A 22656-nucleotide genomic window follows, 5' to 3' on the forward strand; every position below is an offset into this window, starting at 1 on the left:
GTAAAAAATATCTTATTCCGAGATTATTATAAAATATTTACTATAATATTACATACTTATGAAATGATAATTTTTTTCTTTCCCAGATCTCTCTTTACAATGTGAAAAAGCGCAGTTTTTAACCATTTTTGCGGATATGCTTTTAGACGCAAAAATTTAAACACGAAAAGACCGCCGCTGCGCACGACGTGATGCGCAGTGGATCGCCTTTTTTTCCCTCTTCGAAATTCGTGTCGTAGCCATGGCGACAATGTTTAATGCGTTTGTCAGATGGCGCGTACATCGCGATTCCACCCTAATGTCAGCCTTCTAGCTCGCCTGTTTCCCCTTGGGATTGGCGGAAAGGGCAGTGCTTCTAGTCTAATTTCTATTTCTATGGTTTTACCTAAGCCTTAGCTTACACTTAGATTATTAAAATTTTTGTACTTTCATGTTTGTTATCCGTGCGTGGTCGAAGGGTTAAATGTGAGGTAACTGTGCTACATGCGGATGAGGGATAGCCGAGTTCGAATCTCATCAAAAGAGAATTAATATTTTTATATTTAAGATTTTAATTTGATAATACATATTAATTTATATCCTGTTTACTTAATCTATACAAGGCGGAATCATATTATTTTAATTAATATTATTATTATTCAGTGGCGTAGACAAGGGGGTTTTCGAGGTCCAGACTCCCGGTCCTTGGGCCTAGCTTTGACTGTACTACATTTTCACCCCCTTCTCGACCCCTCTTAACATTCACATACTTAGACCCCCCTTTGTCGAATTTCTGGCTATAAAGTGTTGTGTAAAATACTTTAATTTCGGTATTTAAAAAATACTGAATACTCAACCGATAAAGTATTTAAAATAAAAAATACTTAATACTCCTACGGTAAATGATTTAAAATATAATACCAAATACCCACAGCATAAAGTATTTAAAATAAAAATACTAAATACTCCTACGGTAAATGATTTAAAATATAATACTAAATACCCACAGCATAAAGTATTTAAAATAAATAAAATACTTTATTTTAGTACTTTAAAATACTAAAATACTCAAAATGCTGTGATTTCTTGAAAAGCGGTAAAAATTAAAGACTGTTCGAAAGATTGAAAATATTCCACTTTTATGCGCGATTTAAAGGCAGATTGTCTCGTAAGTCTCGAGTCATCACTACTCCAACGCCACAACGTGCGATAAGCGGAATTTTTCAAGAGTTTGTGCGTGACTCGTGAGTATGAATTAGGCGTATTTCCTCCGCTTGATAGTGTTGTATGGAGTATCGTTAACCAGCGTTCCTCGATAATATTATCTCCTTTTGAGGGGGGTGGAATTTTTAAAAAGAATTAAGATACTTACCCCCCCCCCCCCGCTTTTGTAAGGCATTTGCGCTTCCAGAATTGCAGGGTCTGTAGTAACTTCTCCTAATCTAATTCTGGCTTAAAGAAAAAGTCGAGCCAGAGCAGAGCTTCAACGGTTGGAGAAAGACAAAATTATATCGCCCTTACCCTTTGCACCTTCGGCGGCTCCCATCGTTCCTGTGATGAAGTCAGATCGGATGGTGTGCCGACTCCTGATTTGGCCGACTTTTCATTTTGCCGACTGCTCATATGTCCGAATGCCCATTTGGCTGACAGCTCATTTGACCGACTACTCTTTTAGCCAAAATTCTGGTCGGCCAAATGAGCAGCCCATTTGACCGACTACTCATTTGGCCGACTGCCCATTTGGCCGACTGCTCATTCGACCGACTGCTCGTTTGGCCTACTGCTCAATTGACCGACTGCTCATTTGACTGACTACTCAGTCGACCAAATGAACGGCTCATTTGACCGACTGTTATACTATAGCCTGTCCTAAACTATATCTTTAGTGTTAGGTTGACTTATTGACCGTGCAATGTATTCTAAGTATTGGCGCCTGACGGCACCCCCCAGCCCCGTTCTTTATACCTAAGCTGGGCCTTCTAAAACGCGATCTAAAGGACAGTACCTAGCCAAACGCCCCTAGTATCGTCCAACCGCCAAATGAGCAGTCGGTCAAATGAGCAGTCAGCCAAACGAGCAGTCGGCCAAACAAGATATCGGCCGAATGAACAGTCGGCAAAATGCACTGTCCATTTGACCGACTGAGTAGTCGACCAAATGTTCAGTTCATTTGGCTGACTTCTCAGTCTGACAAATGTGCAGTCGGCCAAATGGACAGTCGGCGTAACGTATATTTTGTGGTCGGCCAAATAAGAAGTCGGCCAAACGAAACTCTCCTGTCAGATCGAAACCGATAAATACGCACTCCCGAGAGCAGAAGACATATTCGCCAAGCTCACAGGATGTAAAGTGTTTACCCGACTCGACATGGGTGATGCTTAAAGTCATCTGGAGCTCGACGATTCTTCGAAAGATCTCGTAGTCGTCAACAGCACAAGGGGGTTCTTCCAGTACAACTATTTACCGTACGGAATATCATCCGCATTCGCTGTTTCAAAACAAAATTGAGTCTATGCCATTGAATTGGGAATAGCACCTCTAGAATTACTGACAACGAAGACCATATAAAGAAACTGGACTCGCTACTTCAAGTCAATAAAAACGCCGGTCTGAAGCTGAGATTGGTAAAGTGCCAATTTGCGAAGAGAGCTGTAGACTTCTTTGGGTACAGTGGCGGCGTAAGGGGGGAGGGGGGCGGTCTGCCCCGGGTGCCAGGGTAGCTAGGGGTGCCATTTACCTGTCAAAACGTTCGGTAGGGTGGCGGGCCATTGCTAGGCAGGTGTGGGTGAGCAGGCCGCCCCGCCGACGAAATATTGCAGCCCCGGGGATCCAGCCATCTTAAGCCGCCACAGCGTGGGAACCATATAGATCACGAAGGGTTTCATACACAAAAGCCAAAAATGATTGCCATATCCGAAGCACCCGAGCCGAAGAACGTGGAAGGACTAAGATCATTTCTTGGTCTCCTAAACTACTACTCGAAGTTTATACCCAACTTAACTCCAATGCATCGCCTAATAGAAAAGGCTACCGAATGGACATGGTGACAAGAAGAAAAAGCTCCTGATAATTTGCAAGAAAATGTCTGAGTTCGCTACCCAAGTCAATATTTTTAATTTTTCTCATTGAATTTGCGGTTTCTTTATGGTACTTTCTGATTATTAGTCTTTTGCTTGTGTTTTATCCTAATATAAATAATTTAGATTGTGGTTGACCCCATTACTTATTCTTCAGAAAAAAAGTTACCGGCTTGCATCATTATTCAATGAAATTTGACTTTCACCCTGTCAGTCTTTTCAGCAGCGCTGTTAGACGTACCATAATTATGGTAGAAATCAATAATTTTAGGTAGAAATTTGGGTTGTATCATAATTTTAGCAATGTACCATATGGTACGCTTATTTACAATAATTTTGATAGGCTGTACTATAATTTCAATATTTTTTTAAATAGTATCATATTCTCAATAAATTTCGATATCAATAACAAAGTCATTGCACGCTTTCACTTTACGGTGTTCTGAACAACGGGTTCAGCCCCGCTTTCTCGTAACGGCTGCGGTAGCACTGCGCCAGGCAGGTTTGCAACCATAGAAATCTCATAGGTAACTAGAATGCTGCCGTGTAACTGGCAAATGGACCAAACGCCGTGGCAGACGATAGCCAGATCTCAGCCAATCAGAGCTCAAAGAGTGGTTCTGCCAAGAATTTTATGTCACCAGAGAGAATGACAACCCCTAGCTCCCGCTATAGTTACGCGAAACCAAGGAGGATTATTATCCTCCTTGGCGGAACCACTCTACGGTCTCTCATTGGCTGAAGGTTCAAAACGAACTGGCGACAAGCTCGGCCGTAGGCGGCAGCATTCTAGTTACCTATGAGATTCAGGCTTGGAAATAAGCGGTGGTCACTGGGCCAAAGACCAGTTTATTAATTGCTCGGACCAGTTTTTTTATTCAAAAGCTAGGGGTTCACTGGTCCAGTTTATTAATTCAAAATTATCTACCGTATTATTAACCAACTGGTCTACGTGACCACTTAAATAATTCAAGAGTTGGGAGTCACTGGCCAAATAGACCAGTTTAGAAATAAACCTTATTTCCAAGCCTGATGAGATTTCTATGTTTGCAACTTAGTCCGCTCTTGAGTCTTCTCTTCGAGCTTCTCTTTCAACCTACGGCAGTCTCAGACTTGGTCGTAGAATAAAACACTGATCTGGCAACCAGCACAGAGTGTTCAAGCCCAAGGGGGGATTATTCCTCGTTTCGGTTTGTCTCTCCGTCAGAAAATCGAGAGCTCCTCTAGTCGCAGTCGCGTGTGACGTAGTTGGATCCCTTCTTCGAAGCGCCTACGATCTAGACACAATAATGAGGCGTCTTACAATCTCAAAACCATGTATAAACTAAGTCTGTCATTTTAAAAACTTCAATCGTTTTTATAAGAATTTAGGACTATAAAGGAACTTATGTCCATGGACGAATCAACTACGTCACACAGTTCAGGACAAAGTTCAACCAAAAATATGTATATATTTTTGTAAATATAAAGGTGTTTTTAAGTTAAATATATTTGAACTTTAAATAACACGCTACTAATACTTTATCACTTTCTTTATACTATATTTCATTTCTTGTTCTTTTTTGAAGGAATGGCAGTGGGTATTCAGAGCCTCTTTAGGCTCTTTGTATTGGGTTCATCAATTCTACTCTCAGATCTCTTGGATAATCTTCTTCATAGAAATGTTCTGAGCAAATCCTTGCATATTTCACATTTATTTTGTCTTGGGAACGTCCGCAAGCAGTTATCCATTTTTGCCTTATAGTTATTTGAGATGGGAATAGATGGTATGACAAATTCTTCTTTCGGGTGACAATTAAGGAATTATTGCACCCGAGAACCGAGCATTTTAATCCGTGCATTACTGTATTATGTTGAGTTCATGACAATTTGACAAGCCTTTATTAACAAAATTCAAAATAACCGCCTTTAAAATATTAATTGTTAAGCCTCGGCTATAAAATTCATGGTTTAAAATAGTCAAAAATACTATTATTATATAACTATACCATTTAACACTAGTAAAAATGTAATACTGTAATGGATCTAATTTATGGGTAAACGATTAATGCTTACCTGAATTTTAATCCACAAAGGAATTTTATAAAAAGGCGGACGCGGGCTGCCGGCCGAAGGGGAATGTTTACAGTCAGCTCTCCCGCTCGGGCCTCGGCTGTCTTCCCACCGCGGAGTTTCTGAGTTAAGCTTGGTTTCCACCAACGCGCGTAAGAGCGCGTCATAATGTTAATTTTTTGTCGCGCGTAAGAACATATGCACGTTTCAAAGCTGATTGTCGCTTTTTGACGCGCGCTGGTGGAAACCAAGCTTAAAGCTTGTTTTCCACTAGCGCGCGTCATAATGTTATTTTCTTTACGCGCGTAAAAACGTTTAAACGTTTCAAAGCTGAGAAACGCGTCGTTGCGCGCGCCAGTGAGCTATTCCAAGTGCCAAAAATTGACCCCTTATCCGCGATTAATTCAATGGGGCTTATTGCTGGGAGCAGCGTTGCCAGGCAGAAATGATATTGCAAAGACAACAGAGTGTATTAAAACAGAAGTCTCGTAGCCTTCTTCAATGCAACTGGAATATTTAATATTCTTTGGTTTGTTTTAATTGTGTCAGTAATGGCTTGAATTTACGCGTATACAGATTATTTTGACCACTATGAGGCAAGTTAAATTATTTTTTTTGAATGCTTGCATTTTTGCCGTTTTATTTCCATCGAAGGGCTTTAATTAGAAAACGAAATATGATATCGCAATATAATTTTTGAAAACCAAGGCTTAATAATCAGTTTTTTTAACCAATGAAGTTAAAACAGATAATTTTATGTAGAGTGGAACCGGCGACGAACTAAAAAATATTGAATATTTTTAATACTTTTGGTTATTTAATAAAAAAAATTTATTGCTGAAAATGAAAGAGCACCCATTAGTTATAATAATAATAGTAATGTAAAACTATCTGAGAAATAATATTATTTGTTCTCTTTGCCATAAGGCTAGCTCTTTTTGTATAGTTACAACTGTATTTTACGTTAATGGTTTCAATTTGTGGGGCCGGTCTAAGCAAATACTAAGTTTTAAAATAAATATTTAAATATATAAACTTGTAAAAATTTGTCTTGAAAGTTCAAAAATTTGTCTTGAAAGTTCAAAAAGTTGTCACGGAAGTTTAAAAAGTTGTCACGGAAGTTTAAAAAGTTGTCGCGGAAGTTTAAAAAGTTGTCGCGGAAGTTGTTTTGATACATACATAAATATGTGTTGATACATACATAAATATGTGTTGATACATACATAAATATGTGTTGATACATACATAAATATGTGTTGATACATACATAAATGTGTTGATACATACATAAATATGTGTTGATACATACATATGTGTTGATACATACATAAATATGTGTTGATACATACATAAATATGTGTTGATACATACATAAATATGTGTTGATACATACATAAATGTGTGTTGATACATACATAAATGTGTGTTGATACATACATAAATGTGTGTTGATACATACATACATAAATGTGTGTTGATACATACATAAATGTGTGTTGATACATACATATATGTGTGTTGATACATACATATGTGTTGATACATACATATGTGTTGATACATACATATGTGTGTTGATACATACATATGTGTGTTGATACATACATATGCGTGTTGATACATACATATGTGTGTTGATACATACATATGTGTGTTGATACATACATATGTGTGTTGATACATACATGTGTGTTGACACACACGTATGTGTTGACACACACGTATGTGTGTTGATACATACATAAATGTGTGTTGATACATACATATGTGTTGATACATACATGTGTGTTGATACATACATGTGTGTTGATACATACATGTGTGTTGATACATACATGTGTGTTGATACATACATGTGTGTTGATACATACATGTGTGTTGATACATACATGTGTGTTGATACATACATGTGTGTTGATACATACATATATGTGTGTTGATACACACTTATGTGTGTTGATACACACTTATATATGTGTTGATACACACTTATATATGTGTTGATACACACTTATATATGTGTTGATACACACTTATATATGTGTTGATACACACTTATATATGTGTTTATACACACTTATATATGTGTTGATACACACTTATATATGTGTTGATACACACTTATATATGTGTTGATACACACTTATATATGTGTTGATACACACTTATATATGTGTTGATACACACTTATATATGTGTTGATACACACTTATATATGTGTTGATACACACTTATATATATGTTGATACACACTTATATATGTGTTGATACACACTTATATATGTGTTGATACACACTTATATATGTGTTGATACACACTTATATGTGTGTTGATACATACATATATGTGTGTTGATACATACATATATGTGTGTTGATACATACATATGTGTGTTGATACATACATATGTGTGTTGATACACACTTATATATGTGTTGATACACACTTATATATGTGTTGATACACACTTATATATGTGTTGATACACACTTATATATGTGTTGATACACACTTATATATGTGTTGATACACACTTATATGTGTGTTGATGCGTACATATATGTGTGTTGATGCGTACATATATGTGTGTTGATGCGTACATATATGTGTGTTGATGCGTACATATATGTGTGTTGATGCGTACATATATATGTGTTGATGCGTATATATATATATGTGTTGATGCGTACATATATATGTGTGTGTTGATGCGTACATATATATATATGTGTGTTGATGCGTACATATATATATGTGTGTTGATGCGTACATATATATATATGTGTGTTGATGCGTACATATATATGTGTGTTGATGCGTACATATATATATATATGTGTGTTGATGCGTACATATATATATATATATATGTGTGTTGATGTGTACATATATATATATATATATATGTGTGTGTTGATGCGTACATATATATATATATGTTGATGCGTACATATATATATATATATATATATGTTGATACGTACATATATATATATATATGTGTTGATACGTACATATATATACGCGTTGATACGTACATATATATAAGCGTTGATACGTACATATATATAAGCGTTGATACGTACATATATATATACGCGTTGATACGTACATATATACGCGTTGATACGTACATATATATATGCGTTGATACGTACATATATATATATATACGCGTTGATACATACATATATATATATACGCGTTGATACGTACATATATATACGCGTTGATACTTACATATATATATACGCGTTGATACGTACATATATATATATGCGTTGATACGTACATATATATATACGCGTTGATACGTACATATATATATATACGTGTTGATACGTACATATATATACGCGTTGATGCGTACATATATATACGCGTTGATACGTACATATATATACGCGTTGATACGTACATATATATACGCGTTGATACGTACATATATGTGTGTTGATACATACATATATGTGTTGATACATACATATGTGTGTTGATACATACATATATGTGTGTTGATACATACATATATGTGTGTTGATACACACTTATATATGTGTTGATACACACTTATATATGTGTTGATACACACTTATATATGTGTTGATACACACTTATATATGTGTTGATACACACTTATATATGTGTTGATACACACTTATATGTGTTGATACACACTTATATATGTGTTGATACACACTTATATATGTGTTGATACACACTTATATATGTGTTGATACACACTTATGTGTGTTGATGCGTACATATATGTGTGTTGATGCGTACATATATGTGTGTTGATGCGTACATATATGTGTGTTGATGCGTACATATATGTGTGTTGATGCGTACATATATATGTGTTCATGCGTACATATATATGTGTTGATGCGTACATATATATGTGTTGATGCGTACATATATATGTGTTGATGCGTATATATATATATGTGTTGATGCGTACATATATATATGTGTGTGTTGATGCGTACATATATATATATATGTGTGTTGATGCGTACATATATATATATATGTGTGTTGATGCGTACATATATATATATATATGTGTGTGTTGATGCGTACATATATATACATACATAAATATGTGTTGATACATACATAAATGTGTTGATACATACATAAATGTGTGTTGATACATACATAAATGTGTGTTGATACATACATAAATGTGTTGATACATACATACATGTGTTGATACATACATACATGTGTTGATACATACATAAATGTGTTGATACATACATATATGTGTTGATACATACATATATGTGTTGATACATACATATATATATGTGTTGATACATACATATATATATGTGTTGATACATACATATATGTGTTGATACATACATATATATGTGTTGATACTCACATATATATGTGTTGATACACACTTATATATGTGTTGATACACACTTATATATGTGTTGATGCGTACATATATGTGTGTTGATGCGTACATATATGTGTGTTGATGCGTACATATATGTGTTGATGCGTACATATATGTGTGTTGATGCGTACATATATATGTGTTCATGCGTACATATATATGTGTTGATGCGTACATATATATGTGTTGATGCGTACATATATATGTGTTGATGCGTACATATATGTGTTGATGCGTATATATATATATGTGTTGATGCGTACATATATATATGTGTGTGTTGATGCGTACATATATATATATATGTGTGTTGATGCGTACATATATATATATATGTGTGTTGATGCGTACATATATATATATATATATATGTGTGTGTTGATGCGTACATATATATACATACATAAATATGTGTTGATACATACATAAATGTGTGTTGATACATACATAAATGTGTGTTGATACATACATAAATGTGTTGATACATACATAAATGTGTTGATACATACATACATGTGTTGATACATACATAAATGTGTTGATACATACATAAATGTGTTGATACATACATATATGTGTTGATACATACATATATGTGTTGATACATACATATATATATGTGTTGATACATACATATATATGTGTTGATACTCACATATATATGTGTTGATACATACATAAATGTGTGTTGATACATACATAAATATGTGTTGATACATACATATATGTGTGTTGATACATACATATGTGTGTTGATACATACATATATGTGTGTTGATACATACATATGTGTGTTGATACATACATATATATGTGTTGATACATACATATATATGTGTTGATACATACATATATATGTGTTGATACGTACATATATATGTGTTGATACGTACATAAATATGTGTTGATACGTACATAAATATGTGTTGATACGTACATATATATGTGTTGATAGGTATATATATATGTGTGTGTTGATAGGTACATATGATATATGTGTGTTGATAGGTACATATGATATATGTGTGTTGATAGGTACATATGATATATGTGTGTGTTGATAGGTACATATGATATATGTGTGTGTTGATAGGTACATATATATATGTGTTGATAGGTACATATATATATATATAAGTATTGATAGGTACATATATGTGTTGATAGGTACATATACCCATACCAAAAAATAAATTGGCTTTTAGTTTGTATTTAGTTGGTATACACATTTTAGTTGGTATTAAGTTGGTTTTAAGTTGTCAGCATTTTTCAATAAACTAGTTAAAGGGGTAATAAGTGGATATTAAGTTGGCAGTATGGTTTTAGTTGGTAATAAGTTGTTTTTATGTATGGTATTAGTTGGTATTTGTCCCAAATACAAACTTAAAACCAAGTTCCTAGACCACTTAATTTTTGGTAAGGGTATATATATGTGTTGATAGGTACATGTATAAGTAAATATATATATAAACACGCATATATATGTATGTATAAACACATGTATGTATGAATAAGTGTTTATACACCCTTACCAAAAAATAAGTGGTCTAGGAAATACTTTAAGTTGGTATTTGTTCCAAATACCAACTTAAAACCAACTAAATACCAACTTACAAATAATATGTAATTTTCTGACCACTAAAAACCCACTAAAATTACCAACTTAAAGAAAAAAGTATTTTCCCATCAACTTAATAACAACTTATTACCCCTTCAACTAGTTTATTGAAATATTTGAACCACTTGAGCCTACTTAAAACCAACTTAATGTCAACTAAAATGTGTATACCAACTAACTACCAACTAAAATCCAACTTATTTTTTGGTAAGGGCCAGCCCACTAGCGTTGCCCTTCAATTAGATTATAGCTTGATAAATGGTCATAGTTTTTAGTAATTAACATCTTACCAGAAGCCTACTTGTAAGGGATAAATCCTACATAGTTAATTGTCTTTTATCTCTGTGGAAGCCCTTATTGGTCTAGTGATTGAGATTTTTTACTTAATCTTAAAATTAACTTGGAAATCTCAAAATCTGGGTGGAAATCACTGCTAAAATCTCGAATTAATTGAAGGATTTCTAAAATCACTGTACCCAAAATTTGCCGGCGTTAGGCATTAGAGCAGTGAGATGTATAGATACGTGAAACTAAAGAAGCTTAAATTACTTCATCCAGTAATAATATTGTCCCGCAATACAAATCGGTAATAATTGGGAAAAATATGTTGAGTATCTGGCAGCCCTAAATCAGTGGATTGGTTCATTATGGTCGACCATCAGCTCGAGTTATGTCATCAACCTAACCCTTTTAAATAACATATAACAAGTATGAAATATCTTTGGTCGTTATTTATACATATATAAAAATGTTTAGCTCCTAAGTTCTAATAAATTTTACAGTTCGCTGCAGAGCAGTTAAATAAATTAATTAATAAGTTTGAAAGATGAAAATGTCACTTAAAATAAAAATAATTTAATGGACAATTACTGCGGCCTTTTGTACAACTTTTGGCCGTCCACATTTCCATAAATATATTTCACACAAATACATATAATAAATACATAAGTTAGCTGTTGTTAGCACATTGTTGTCCAGCACTTATAAAATAATATTTTGATTACCATAATAATAATATTATAAATAAATATAATAATTTAAACCTCATGTAAACATGGTTGAGAGTAAACTTTTCCAACTCTTAAACCATCTGTAGGCGTCATATTGGAAATTACTTTTAACTATTAATTTTTTTTCCAACTTACTAACATCGCTATAGGGCTATCGAATGGCACCAATGAAAACTGTATGCAGGAAAGCTAATTTAATTATGTTCTGCGTCACTCCCCTTACCAAAAAATAAGTTGGCTAAAAAATATTTAAACTTGGTTTTAAGTAGGTTTTAAGTTGGTATTTGAGACAAATACCAACTTAAAACCTACTTAAAACCAACTAGAAGTAGACTTAAAACCAACTCTGATTTTGCTTAATGGAGGCAACTTAAAACCAACTTGAAACTTGCTTAATAAAGACTACTTAAAACCAACTTAAAACTTACTTAATAAAGGCAACTTAAAGCCAACTTGAAACTTACTTAGTAAAGACAACAACATGTTTAGTGGGTGGCCTACCACCAGGGTATTTGCACTGCAGGCAAGTCAATATAAAGGCGGACTGACAGAAGCAAACCTAGGCCTTTAAACCACTTAACAACTACTAAAATATACATATACATACTCCCTTTAAAACTACATATTAAGGGGGGCGCAAAAGCGGCGAAATACCCCGGGCGCCATTTTCTCTCGCTACGCCTCTGCTGGAACAACACTAGTCACAAGCATGAAATGTGCCCGAAATATTCTGTTAAAGAGCGACCCTTGGACGGATCGTTACAAAGTACCCTCGTAGGTTCTTAGAAATATAAATACGTTCTTTGCATATTTGGACGAGCATAGTTATTTAGTAGAAAAATATTCGTCAAAACATTTTAAACCTTCTCGCGATACAAGCACAAACTTAAAGCCAACTTAAAACCAACTTAAAAATAATATGAAATTTTCCGACCACTTAAAACCAACTAATTACCAACTTAGAAAAAATAAGAATTTTCCAGCCTACTTAAAACCTACTTAAAACCAACTTATTACCCCTTTAACTAGTTTCTTGAAATATGCTGGCAACTTGAGCCTACTTAAAACCAACTTAATATCAACTAAAATGTGTAAACCAACTAAAAGCCAACTAAAAACCAACTTATTTTTTGGTAAGGGTCCTATCCTTTCCTTCAACTAAATATTAAATTCTTACAATTTTTTTTAAATATTACCAAAATTTGGCTTCTTTTAAACACTGTCTGAATAGTAGTTAATGCTACACTGAGATAAAAATTTAGAGGCTTCATCCTTAAGGAAGTCCTTTATAAACTTTGGATTTTAATATTTTTAATCTTATTAATTATTAATAAATTTATTTGAATTCATAATTAATAATTCATTTACTTATTATTAAAATTTTTGAGTGCTTTTAATTCTAAGAACAGCATTAACTGGTATCATTACCAATTTATATGTTACCTCTTTTTGCACGACGCAATAACAAGATGGTACATAGGTTGAAGAATTGAGTTTTTTAATAGAAATTAGTTCATTTCTATTAATTGATTTGATTCGCGATATAGTGAAATTATCTAGTGACTAATGTTAAGACTAGTGACACATAATCTCTTATTGTCCCATTGCTTTTAAAATATATGGTGCTTTAGAACCATAAATGAAAAACAAAACCAAAAACAAACAGAAGTTGGTTGCATTAAATCAAATTATATTTTTGAACAGAGTTTTATTTTTAAAAATGCAGTTCAAAATAAATATTGGAAACCTATTTAGCGATGTAATTTTAACATTTACAATTTTTAATTGAAAAATTTTAGGGTTTTGCCAGTGGTGACCCTGAATAAGAGAACCAGAACTTGCATCCAGTGTTAAAGGAGGTGGCTGATAATTGATGATCCCCAAAGCAAGTTGAAATGTGTCGGACCCCTAGTTTTCTAATTAATTTTCCCACATTTAAACTTAACAAAGTTTTTTTTCATTTCCTCAATTAAAACCTGCATATCCCTTACCAAAAAATAAGTTGGTTTTTAGTTGGTATTTAGTTGGTATTCACATTTAAGTTGATATTAAGTTGGTTTTAAGTGGTGAGCATATTTCAGTAAACTAGTTAAGTTGGTAATAAGTTGGTGGGAAAATGCCTTTTTCTTTAAGTTGGTATTTAGTTGGTTTTTAGTTGGTATTTAGTTGGTATTCACATTTAAGTCGATATTAAGTTGGTTTTAAGTGGTGAGCATATTTCAGTAAACTAGTTAAGTTGGTAATAAGTTGGTTTTAAGTTGGTGGGAAAATGCCTTTTTCTTTAAGTTGGTTTTTAGTGGTCAGAAAATTACATATTATTTTTTAAGTTGGCTTTAAGTGGTCTTTATTAAGTAAGTTTTAAGTTGGCTTTAAGTGGTCTTTATTAAGTAACATTTTAAGTAAGTTTTTAGTTGGTTTTAAGTTGGTGTTAAGTTGTTTTTAAGTAGGTTTTTAGTTGGTATTTGTCTCAAATACAAACTTAAAACCAACTTAAATAGTTCTTAAACCACTTATTTTTTGGTAAGGGATGACTTGCATTAAATTTACTCTCATAAATTAGATAAATAGGTTTCGTGTTGAAATTAAAAATAACTGTCACTAGAGAGATTTATCACCCCACAATTATAACCTGGTCATAATTTTATATGCTAAAAGGATTTTTTTTGTAGAATAAAATGAATACAAATTTAGCTATTGATTATATTGACATATAAATTGTTCAAAGATATTACTGAAAGTATGCGTAAAATATATATACTAATTTTCTTTGCCATTGGGCCTAGATCCGCTTTGACCTTGCATATAATACACATACCAAATGTGTATTGTACGAAATTAGTTTCTCCTATAGAGTAAACCAAACACAATAATAGGTATGCCTTTATGCACAATATCTCAATAGAAGACATTTTAATGAGATCTTAAGTTGACTGGAAAGAGAAACTCTAATTTAATAATTCTAGCTACTTGTGCAAATTAATTTAGTAAAGAAAAGTAAAAGACAACGAAAGTTAAATTGTGCACAAAAAAAATTATTTAAAATATTTTTGTGCACATTTTAACTGTCTTTTCTTTTACTTTTCTTTCCTAAAGAGAAACTCTTATATATTCCTTTAATTTTTGAAAACATAAAAGCAAGATGCATATCAAAGTTGACTTTACAAGGCCAAAAACACTTGGAAAAGCTTTGCATCGTATTCATGCTAACTTTTCCCATGTATAAAGTTGGTGATGCTAATTTTGTTTAAAAGAGAAACTCTTATATATTCCTTTAATTTTTGAAAACATAAAAGCAAGATGCATATCAAAGTTGACTTTACAAGGCCAAAAACACTTGGAAAAGCTTTGCATCGTATTCATGCTAACTTTTCCCATGTATAAAGTTGGTGATGCTAATTTTGTTTAAGATAGTATAGTGTGTGAATATTCTAAATTTCTTACATGGGTAAAATTGAATGATATGCATGGCTTAACAAAGAGGAAATATTTAATCCACCCTTCCTTCCGTAGAATGAAAATTTATTTCATTGTAAATTTTTGTCACTTTTTGTGATGGTTATACATGTTCATGTGATATGCTTTCTTATTTAGTTTTTACATGATTAGGGCCATTTTGCATGTCCGTCATTTTTTTTCTATAGTAAACTTACTGTCACCAAAGAAAGCTAGATTTTCACTTAATAGCTTTCTATCTACTACAGAGAGCCTCCCTCTACTCTTTTTAGATATTGCATGCACCTGGTAGTAAGTTTGTATCTAAAATTTATGCCTGTTGTTAAATAAGCTTTTAAATTGTATAATGATTCACTACTTGATTTGAACTTTTATGGAATCAGAGCTAAAAATAAGAAGTATTTTGCCTAACCTGCTCGATAAATTGACAACAATTCACTTGTTGTCATTACGTTAAAAATTTATTTGATTTGAGATTGCCAAATTGTTTGAGTAAGTGCCAAAGATTAGAAACAAATTCAGAATGAAAAATTAGATTTTATTGGATTTTCTTAAAATATTACCATATAATAATTACAAGTTATTATTGATTCAATTTCAACATTAAGAAGTTCAGAGTTAACTAATTACTAAACTATATTACTACCAGACTATAATAAAACTTTTTTGAGTACTCGTAGTTGAGAACTTTACCTAAATTTACTCAACTCATTTATACCCTAACTACACTAGCCTCTTGGGGCTTAACTTCGACAATTTAAGTTACAAAATTTCAAATTTCCCCAATAATAACCAGGAATAAAAAATGGCAATAAACTTTCTTGACTTTATCACTTCATATCGACATTCTTTTTCACACTTGCTCCCAGATTAAATTAATAAATCAAAGTCTTTAACACAAATATCATACACAGAAAAAAGTTCAAATCCAAATAGTTCATTAACACATTTAAAACCGTACAAAAATCATGAATACTTCTCTACTCAGAGCACAAACAATTAAATTATTTAAAATACTTAAAGGAAAAGTCCAGGTTGGATAAAACTTGGATCTATTTGAAAGATCATGTTTAAATATACTCAAAAATATCAGTCGTAAAATTGTATCTTTTTTAATGACGAGAATTTAATTATTAAACGAGCCAAATTTACCCGCCAAGCGATCTGCCATTTGGTTTAGCGGTGACGTTTTAGGACTTAAATCACGCGCTGTTCGCGCTATCACAGCGCTCTGTTCCCTGCACGTGCTTGCGGAGGGATGGCGAAAGAAAATGGCAGCTCGCTTGGTGGCTAAATTTCGCTCGTTTATAAATTAATTTCTCGTCATTATTTAAACATGATCTTTCAAAAAGACCCAAGTTTTACCGAACCTGGACTTTTCCTTTAAATAAGCTAAGTTATTCCACCGATTACAGTTTGATATAACCATTAGTTAAAAATTTATTATTATTATTTTAACCTAAAAACCTATCAAAATTAGTTTCATAAGCACAGAAATATGTCTTAAAAACTTTGTTAGGATCTTCGACCCATGGTGGCATGGCTTGGTGAATCCGTATGGAATGAAAATTGTGTTTGTAAAAACTAACTTTTTAGTTTTACTGCAAATTGTTGCTACATTTCTGCCTTTATTGTAATTTTGGTACATTTTGAGAGCATAAGCATAACAAGATCATTTGCAGAGTTTATGGCAAAGGCAAACTTTTGCATCCATACGAGATGTGCCAAGTTTTTCCTAGTTAATATTTCACTCAAGATATTATAGAATGTAGGTACTCTTTCAATAAAATGACAGCAGTAATTTTTTTTATTATGACACCTTATTGATGGACAAAATGTAAGATTGAGGTCATCAGACTAAATGTTAACCTAGTCTTAGTGCCACTTCTCTAAATGGGGTTCTTAAAATCTTAGAATCTGCTATGAGTGGTAAATAACTTATTTTAAGAACATTAGCTGGCTTATCCCAATTTTACCTGGTCATTATGAAACCTAAAATTAGATAGCTGTAGTTTAAAGGGCAAGGCAAGTGGCTGGGCATAGGGAAGAAGAATTTTTTTCGATAGGAGAAAATTTATACAGGGTCATGTTAGTCTTCCCACTGTTTTTAAATTTACGAGACTGGGCATACCAGCTAGCAATTAGGATAATAGTTTTTTGGATTTTGAGAGATATTGGGTAAAACCCAGCGTAGAGAGCAAAACACAGCAGAAAAAAATATAGGGGAACATTTATAAAGGTTTGAGAGCCATAACATACAACGTTACAATAGCTAGTTAATTTTTATTTGACTTATTTAAAGGCATAAATTGCATTTTAGAGAATTCAGTGAAGAGCAATTGGAACCCGTATCTGTAATTGTAGCAGCTATATTATTGGTTATGCAGACTAAAAAAAATAAACTGTAAATGAACCAATTGTATAAACTAGTAGTAATTTGTGTATTGTCGTAACAAATGATCAACTATCTGTGGCCTGTCCGAATGATTATTATTGAATATTCTGAATAATGCTGTGCAGTCTGTCAAAAAATAATTCCCAAAGATAATCTTATTTATTCAACTGTGCAACTGTTTTTAAGATCAAGCATTATTAACTCCCAAAGTAAATTTTAGGTATTATAATTAATAAGTGTTTGCTGGTAATGTAATATAATGTAAAGTGATTTTGATGTTTAACTGATACCTATTTTATTGATATGGTAACTCAATACTGGTACAGAGTTATAACCAATAATCAAGAAGCCAAAAACCTCTCATAGCAGCCAATGTTAAATATGTTAAAGTAAAAAGTTGTTAGATATTACAACCCATGTGTTCCCGTATTTGGATATTATTAGGTTTTAAAACTCCCATAAAAATGGTATCAGCATTTTCCATGAAATAACTATAATTTTGTTTTCGCCTCTAGGATCGTCGTTGATGATGATTCAGCTAAGCAACTCAAGCCATGCATTTAAAAAAAACCACACTGGAGTGAAGATTTGTCAATTGCGACTCCAAATTTTCCAAACACTTCATACTCCCTTTAATATAATACCAGAAGCTCAAGTTTAACACATATACGCCCCCTGTGAGAGCAGTAGGTATATACCATGGGAAGAAGGGGTAAAAAGTGTAAATGGGGTTTTCTAACTGCAATATACCGCGTTCAAGGTTGAGAAATATCTGCATAAGTAATGTTTTAAAGTATACAATGAAGTTGTAACGAAAAAGATAAACATACGTAAATTAACTTTTCTTATGTGAAGAAGTTAAAACACAAATTCCTGTTGAAAAGAATGTTAATAAAGCAACTTGAATGCAAGCAATGCTATAGAATCTCCGAAATCTAGGATGTAATTAGACATCTTTTGAAAAAGGTATTAACAAACTGAATAGTTAAATTACAAAGATCATGACAAATTTATCTCTAGACTGCATTTATATTATTTATAAATTGTTGTTTATATTGGTTCTATTGTTGTGTCTAACAAGATTATATTATTTTCGTATGATATTTAAGGATCACACCAGTATTTGAAAAAAAATTGGAAGATATGACTGATCATACTCTAGAAAATGGTTAATTTCAAATGCCCGTGTGGCCTATTAAATAACATTAGTAGTGCCACAGAATCATTGGAAGTATAATTTAACTTTATTAAGGATTTAACATTTAGAGGTTCTCTGACAGTGCTTCCGAAAGTTTCCTCGAACCAGAAAATTATTCAACAACTTTGTAAATTCTAAGAGCAAAGATGGATTTTATAGTACTTGTGGATTCATTTGTTAAAAGCTGAGAGCACCGATGGTGCTGCAAATACTTTGGCGTGCCTACTGGTTTCAATGGTAGAAAATTCTGAAAACCTGTGTTGTCCAAAGAACTAAAAGTCCTTTTTAGAATTTCTATCTAAAGATTTGGCAGTATAAGCAATTTTTCCATGTAGTCAACTCTAGGACTTGTTAGAGAAATTGAACAATGGATTGCAAATAAGGCAACATCCTGATCAATTGAAACTTTAGCAATGGAATGTCCAGTGTTGCATGACTTGATTTGGAATGAAAATTTTGAGTCATATGCCTTTGAATCTAAAACGCTTATTTCTAACAAATCCAAAGCTTGTTTCCCGCAGGATGTGTCAAAGGAAGTAGATTTGGCAAATCCTCAAGATAATTTAGCTGAAAGCAGTGATAAATTAGCATGCATTCGAGGAATCTCAAAGAAATGCAAAGGGGGAGTTTTTGTAGTGGATAAGTCAGCAAATGACAAATCTTATTCGAAAGATTTTTCCGCAAAGCATTCCACACTTGCGCCAGGGATATTTACGATCTATTTTTACGGAAAGCATTCCACACTTGCGCCAGGGATATTTACGATCTATTCCAAGCATGTTAAAGATGTTTTCCTTTGTTATACTCATTATTTTGAAGATTTAAATTTTTGAAGCTATTTCAGTAATTGTGTTAAGTAAATAGTGTATCGTAATTTTAGTTTTATAAGCTGCATGCTCCCAAAATAACTGAGTTAAGTTTTTCATGTTGACAGCATGAAGAAAATAGCTAAATAGCCAAGTTATAGAAGTTGGGTTAATCATTGACCTCATTAACAGGGAATTTTAAATTGCAATACTATAGTAAAATTTGAAACATTTTTAACAGTGAACTTAGGGAAATACAATAATTTAGGGTAATGCTTATAGCGCCGTATATCCAAAACTGCATTCATATTTTTGTTTGAAATTCAGATATGGTAGTTTAAAAAAAAAAACAAATGTGTATACAATTTGGCAATAATTTCTTAACCTATGGTGACATCATTGTATTTATGATCCCAGAAAAAAAAATTATTATTATTGAAATACATGCCAGCACCATTTTTAACTAACCAAATTGCATGAAATGTTTAGTAAATATATTTTAATAGGTTGATATAACTAGTGTAAGCTGAATGTTAGGTGAGATTCTTCAATGTTTATATACATATTTTTTCTTTCAGGCGTTTGTTATGGTTTTCAAGCTTCGCATAAATCTGAATTGGTGAACATACAGTTTTCTATACTGAGGACAAGATTTTATCATTGTATGAATAATTGTTTTTCCTAGACTTTTAACATGCATAGCATGTGCTCCATTAATATAAGCATACTCTTAGTCTTTTTCTAAGTTTTTTCCCACTGTGTACGAGCTTGGATTACGATAAATCTCAGCATATACAGCACCCTCACATATCATGTGCACCCCAAAAAATTCCATGGACTACAACATGCCCTAATTATATCCTATAAATTATCAGAAAATACAAACTTATGTTTAAGACAATCTTTCTTATAAGAAATCATTTTCTAGCATTCAAAATAATTAATATTCTACTACCTGTTACTAGTTGAATTTTCGCTTTTTAATGTTGTATATTTGACTTCATTTGTAGGTCCACGTGTTCTTGTTTATGATTTTGCTTGTGGGCTACAAGAATATTGTCTAAACAGAGACCCTTCCTTTTTTAAAAATACAAAGTTTTTAATAGATAGGTTACATTGGAAGAATCATTCTGGTATTTCTCTGTAATTTAAAAAAATCTTATTATTTCATATTACAACAATTTATTGTTTTAGGGCGCTCTATTGGTTTTTGTCTAGACAAGTATATTCAATATCGAACATTAAACACACAAATCAATAAACAGATTAATTCTTCACTGAAAAAATAAAGCATATTTTGAGATTCATGAATGAAAAAAATTTTATGATTCATGGCCAACTGTACTTATATTCCCATAACAGAAGGAAGAAACCAAATCAAAGAAATATTTTTTACCTCCTTATTATGTCTATTGATATTCATAACATATCCATCTGGTAGTGAATTAACTATGTTAACTTGATAAAGAATTTTGTGGGTTGCAAATATAACTGGATTATGATCTTGGTGGAGTTGTTCATTTGTTAAACTATTCAAAACTTTTAAATTGTGTGTTGGTAAAAATAAGAAAAGTAGAAATTACTGATTTCTAATAGTTTTTTTTATTTTTCAGGTAAATAGAGTATCATGGACGTTTAAAAATTTGTCACACTCAATTTCAAGATGGGTGCATTTGAAGCCCATTGCTGTAGCTAATAATATGGCCTGTGCAAATCTGAATGCCTAAAATCAAGATCTTTGAAGATTACATTAGTTCATTTATCAAGGAAATAATAATCATCATCCAGAGGTCCCAAATATCTATAACATTGTCCACCGTTTTAACATTTTATTTACTTGGTTGTCAACAAACGCTTTAATTTTTACTTTAGTATGATTACTGTAAAAATTTAATAAAATAGAAAACTTAAAAAATAAATAAGCGTATGGTATAATAAAAAACTTTGACAAAATTGTTTTCGCGCAGTTGTAAATACTTTATACCAATGAATAAAACTTAATCTCTCTTAATTAAATCGTATCTTTTATTATGAACCCTATATGCTTTACTTCAAACTACACGTCAAGATATAATCGTCAGTTGTGGAATGCCATTTCATCTGAAGACATTATACCTCTTGATGACATTCCTGAGTCACTTATTCTTTAAGGTATTTACACTATTCCCAGCCTATCGCTAAATTATATGGGATCCCCCTTATAAAAATAACAGTAGTTTTTTCCCACGTGGTTTTTTTGTTTTGGACAATGACTATATCTGCCAACCCCTAATGGTATATTCACTGGTAACCACTCTTAAAGGTTTTTATCTTACTTTCCCCTATCCTTACAATGTATATTATGTTCCTCTAACTATTTCAATACCAATTCATTAATACCAGAAATTCATGTTTGAATGTGCATTTGGCTTATTTCCTGTAAATGAATTGTATTTAAAATTTATAAAATAATGTATTTATTTTTTCCTCTTAAAACTTTTTTAAAGGCCTTAAATCATACATTTTTTCTGATATGGTTTTCTTTACACCATTCTCTGCAGACTGCTGGTAACCTTCATCCGGTTTGGAGTCAAAATTATTTTTGTATTTAATTTAATTTATCGCCTACTTAGCAGATGAAATTCCATCAGCTTATGAATCACTTCTCACG

The 22656-nt window shown here is 32.5% G+C and overlaps 1 long non-coding RNA gene across 3 annotated transcripts; it reads left to right on the forward strand.

Moving 5' to 3' along the window:
• The first annotated feature begins 5486 nt into the window (after positions 1–5486).
• On the forward strand, positions 5487–21984 carry LOC149945558 (uncharacterized). 3 transcript variants are annotated; one of them, XR_016480830.1, is made up of 5 exons: positions 5487–5704; positions 13954–14051; positions 18518–18692; positions 20585–20668; positions 21620–21984. It is a non-coding gene; the product is annotated as an uncharacterized LOC149945558 (long non-coding RNA). The 3 variants fall into 3 exon arrangements; XR_016480831.1 differs by having other exon boundaries at positions 13954–14039; positions 18518–18688; XR_016480829.1 differs by having other exon boundaries at positions 5488–5704; positions 13954–14039.
• The last annotated feature ends 672 nt before the right edge of the window (positions 21985–22656 follow it).

Source organism: Leiobunum rupestre, chromosome 5 (genome assembly GCF_980474605.1).
Source record: "Leiobunum rupestre chromosome 5, qqLeiRupe1.1.hap1, whole genome shotgun sequence".
NCBI lineage: Eukaryota > Metazoa > Arthropoda > Arachnida > Opiliones > Sclerosomatidae > Leiobunum > Leiobunum rupestre.